The sequence below is a fragment of the Telmatherina bonti genome, assembly GCF_933228915.1.
Source record: "Telmatherina bonti genome assembly, chromosome: 7".
Taxonomy (NCBI): domain Eukaryota; kingdom Metazoa; phylum Chordata; class Actinopteri; order Atheriniformes; family Telmatherinidae; genus Telmatherina; species Telmatherina bonti.
The window spans coordinates 4,948,114-4,953,263 of NC_136625.1; the positions used below are offsets into that span (position 1 = coordinate 4,948,114).

Consider the following 5,150-nt stretch of genomic DNA (forward strand, 5'->3'; position numbering starts at 1 on the left):
TCCCCCTCATTCTCCGATAAAACTAATTCTTACACTCCATGTTGTTTGATCTTGCATGTGGGTCAAACATCTTCACACCATGACAATAACAAATGCCTGACCGTATCTCTGATTAAGTTATGGTTATGCTATCTTGCATAGCTTGTGCAAGTTCAGTAACATCAAGGGGGGTAGTCACAGTGGCTGTGTGGGAACGTATATTATGAGGTGATTGTGTTGTATGAGAGAGTACTGCTCCAGAAGATGGGAGAGCAACCTGAGATTGGGAAGCATGATCTCGGCTCGCCTGTTCACCCCTGAATGAGTGGAAATCACTTCCCTGTCAGCCTGCAGACACTCTAGTTCAGGTCTCTGAACTTCCAGTTCCTTTCTTTCTTCTTCTTGAAGAGCTTTCATTATTTCCCTTTGTTTTCTTTCTTCTTGAGCAGTCCTGAAGCTGGCTTCTATTGCTGCCAGTTCTGCTGCTGCATCAGCTCATTTTGATGTGAGGTATGAAGATGAGTGGTGGGACACAGCTGGCTGAGCAGAAGTAGAGCCATATATTGAGTGTAAAATCACAATCCAGCAATTCCCAAAGACGACCTTGTCCATGCACTGCATCAAATTCTCCATCAATGACTGCTAGTCTTTGGTATATGACTTTGATAATGTCAGCAGTTACAGCTTCACAAGCATCAACCTTTTGCTGTAAGTCATCTGATGGGGCTGTGCCAACAATCTTTACACTATGTAGTCTGCGCACTTGGAGGTGTGCAGAACCTGAATTGAGACACAGCCTCTGATTATTTTCTTTTCTCTTTATTGTAATTTAGAATCATTACAACAGGTTACAGATAAAAGAGAAATAATAAAGACCTACACATATTGAAAATACATTTATAGAGAGTAAATTAAAACAAAATAAAATAATTCAGACATTTATGTGCTGGTAGTTTTTAAGTTTATCATCATGTACAAAGTTGTATGATTTTCTGCCATTTTTCTTCACAAATTGAAGCGACTTAAAGAAAAAAACATCTTTCTCTTTGGAAAATGTTAAAGTTTGGAATAACAGACAGAAATGAATTCACTGTTCGTGGAACAACTGGAACAACTTCCGGTTGGTGTCACGCTGAGAAGGTCCGCCTTGTAGAACTCGTCACATCTCCACATCTGACCCTTCGCCTCCAAAACAGAAACAGTTACAGTTCAGAGTTCAGACAAATGAAGCAGAAATTGGACCAAAGTTTACAGGAGATTTTAATCACTGTTTATTCTGAAGAATCAGCTTCTAGCTGCTTGCAGTTCTGGGAAACTCACCTTCCTCCTCTGACAGTTTCCGTTTGTTCAGTTTGATCCATTTTAGTGTTGAAATAAAGTTTTTTTTGGTCAGCACTTGCATTTTATCAGGATCATGTTTTATTGCATTTTTTTAAAACCTAAATCAAATGTAACTTATTGGAAGAGGATGTATAACTAAATCTTGGAAGTCAGTGCAGAATTGTTTTCATTCCTGGAAAATTTGATCTTAATCCAAATAAAGTTCATGTTTTTTGTGTACTGAATGATGAAACTGTTTAAAAAACTTCCTTTAGATGTTACTTGATGTGCCAACTTTAAGATATTTTTATCTTCAAAAGTTCAAAATATTTTTTAAGTACTATCTGTGAACTTTTACTCCAAACGACAAACCAGACCACGAGCTTTGTTTTGTGAAAGCACATTGAATGAGACGAGGCTCCGCCTCCTAAGGCAGGAGGACCAATCAGAGCGGCGAAGCCTCCTCTCTACCTGCTGCAGCTCCCAGTTCCTCATCACTGCAGAAATGAGGTCTCTGTTCATGTCGGTGCTGCTGGCTGCTGTGTGTCTTGGTATGAACACAACGCTGTTTCTTTCATATCAGTCCAACACTGACGTGATTCTTTATCTGCACACTGATGCTGTTTGTTGTGTTTTACAGAATGCAGAGGACAAACGGACAACGTCCTGCAAGCAGAAGGAGACGTGGCTGCTGCTGAAGGACAGACAGCAACTCTCAGCTGTCTCTACAACACCAGTTCATCCAATCATTACCTTTACTGGTACAGACAGGATGGAGACAACGGCCCCAGATTCATCCTGAGCCGCTTTAAGATCGGAGAAGGAGAAACGGTGGATAAGGAGAAATTTTCTTCAATGCTGGATGCCAGCCTCAGATCAGTTCCTCTGAAGATCCAGAAGCTTCAGCTGTCTGATTCTGCTGTGTACTACTGTGCTCTGCAGCCCACAGTGACAGGAAACAGCAAAACTCTGTACAAAAACCTTTGGAGCAAAGACAATGCAATACTCCACAACGTCCACTAGAGGGCCTCTCACACTGTTCCACTTCTATGGTTTGTCAGGATTCAGTCTGGCTTCTTTGTTCAGGTGGAAAGAAAGTAAACAGAGTTTCTGCTGCATCATTAAACTCCAACATTGCTTTTTTATAAACTTTAGATAAAGTTTATAAAAAAGAATCAAACTGTGTGTTTGCTGCAACATATGACAAAGCAAAGTCATCATCAGATATTAATCACAAAGGTATTTTTTGATTGAATCGCTCCTACACTGCAAAAAATCCAACTTGTACTGTTTGGCCTGAAACAGTCATTTTAGTAGGTTAAACTTGAAAATATGTATCAATGGCATTTAAAGCAATAATGTTAGTAATCCCAACAAAACAAGCAAGTTGTTTGCCCCAAAACAATTAGGTGAGTTGTTAAAAATGATAACTTTAAGTTGCAGTTCAATACAAGGGACAACAGCTCTGCTAACTTTAATTTCTTTGTTATAAAATGCGGGAAAACCAACTTTTTGAGTTTGCAATTTTCACTGGAAATCTCACTTGACTGTGTTGCCTCGAGCTGGACTCCACGCAGGTAAGTTTTTATTTAAATTAAGTTTAAATGGGATGGGAAGGGTTGATTAGTGTTGTGTAGTATGTTGTAGATTTATGGAGGAGGCAACCTACACATTTTCAACATTTAAACACGAACAGCTTTTCACTCAGCATCAGTTAGCAGAACTGCTGCATGAGTTAGCAGCTAGCTTATCTGGGCTGATACCGTTCAAACAGGAGAAGACATGTTAGCTTCTGCTGGTTAGTACTGTTCAAACAGGACAAGACATGTTAACTTCTACTGGTTAGTACCTTTCAAACAGGACAAGACATGTTAGCTTCTGCTGGTTAGTATTGTTCAAACAGGACAAGACATGTTAGCTTCTGCTGGTTAGTACCGTTCAAACAGGACAAGACATGTTAGCTTCTGCTGGTTAGTACCATTCAAACAGGACAAGACGTGTTAGCTTCTGCTGGTTAGTACCGTTCAAACAGGACAAGACGTGTTAGCTTCTGCTGGTTAGTACTGTTCAAACAGGACAAGACATGTTAGCTTCTGCTGGTTAGTACTGTTCAAACAGGACAAGACATGTTAGCTTCTACTGGTTAGTACCGTTCAAACAGGACAAGACATGTTAGCTTCTGCTGGTTAGTACCGTTCAAACAGGACAAGACATGTTAGCTTCTGCTGGTTAGTACCGTTCAAACAGGACAAGACATGTTAGCTTCTGCTGGTTAGTACCGTTCAAACAGGACAAGACATGTTAGCTTCTACCGGTTAGTATTCAGTTAATTCATGCTACTAGCTGCAGCTAAAGGAGTAGCCATTAGGGTTTTAATAATAACCCTAATGGCTTTGTTATAAAATGCGGGAAAACCAACTTTTTGAGTTTGCAATTTTCACTGGAAATCTCACTTGACTGTGTTGCCTCGAGCTGGACTCCACGCAGGTAAGTTTTTATTTAAATTAAGTTTAAATGGGATGGGAAGGGTTGATTAGTGTTGTGTAGTATGTTGTAGATTTATGGAGGAGGCAACCTACACATTTTCAACATTTAAACACGAACAGCTTTTCACTCAGCATCAGTTAGCAGAACTGCTGCATGAGTTAGCAGCTAGCTTATCTGGGCTGATACCGTTCAAACAGGAGAAGACATGTTAGCTTCTGCTGGTTAGTACTGTTCAAACAGGACAAGACATGTTAACTTCTACTGGTTAGTACCTTTCAAACAGGACAAGACATGTTAGCTTCTGCTGGTTAGTATTGTTCAAACAGGACAAGACATGTTAGCTTCTGCTGGTTAGTACCGTTCAAACAGGACAAGACATGTTAGCTTCTGCTGGTTAGTACCATTCAAACAGGACAAGACGTGTTAGCTTCTGCTGGTTAGTACCGTTCAAACAGGACAAGACGTGTTAGCTTCTGCTGGTTAGTACTGTTCAAACAGGACAAGACATGTTAGCTTCTGCTGGTTAGTACTGTTCAAACAGGACAAGACATGTTAGCTTCTACTGGTTAGTACCGTTCAAACAGGACAAGACATGTTAGCTTCTGCTGGTTAGTACCGTTCAAACAGGACAAGACATGTTAGCTTCTGCTGGTTAGTACCGTTCAAACAGGACAAGACATGTTAGCTTCTGCTGGTTAGTACCGTTCAAACAGGACAAGACATGTTAGCTTCTACCGGTTAGTATTCAGTTAATTCATGCTACTAGCTGCAGCTAAAGGAGTAGCCATTAGGGTTTTAATAATAACCCTAATGGCTTTGTTATAAAATGCGGGAAAACCAACTTTTTGAGTTTGCAATTTTCACTGGAAATCTCACTTGACTGTGTTGCCTCGAGCTGGACTCCACGCAGGTAAGTTTTTATTTAAATTAAGTTTAAATGGGATGGGAAGGGTTGATTAGTGTTGTGTAGTATGTTGTAGATTTATGGAGGAGGCAACCTACACATTTTCAACATTTAAACACGAACAGCTTTTCACTCAGCATCAGTTAGCAGAACTGCTGCATGAGTTAGCAGCTAGCTTATCTGGGCTGATACCGTTCAAACAGGAGAAGACATGTTAGCTTCTGCTGGTTAGTACTGTTCAAACAGGACAAGACATGTTAACTTCTACTGGTTAGTACCTTTCAAACAGGACAAGACATGTTAGCTTCTGCTGGTTAGTATTGTTCAAACAGGACAAGACATGTTAGCTTCTGCTGGTTAGTACCGTTCAAACAGGACAAGACGTGTTAGCTTCTGCTGGTTAGTTCCGTTCAAACAGGACAAGACATGTTAGCTTCTGCTGGTTAGTACCGTTCAAACA

At 40.3% G+C, this 5,150-nt stretch overlaps 1 gene segment (V, D, J or C); it reads left to right on the forward strand.

The window, feature by feature from the left end:
• Window positions 1-1,804: 1,804 nt before the first annotated feature.
• On the forward strand, window positions 1,805-2,322 carry LOC306758093 (T cell receptor alpha variable 38-1-like). The segment is given in 2 exons: window positions 1,805-1,850; window positions 1,940-2,322.
• Window positions 2,323-5,150: the final 2,828 nt, after the last annotated feature.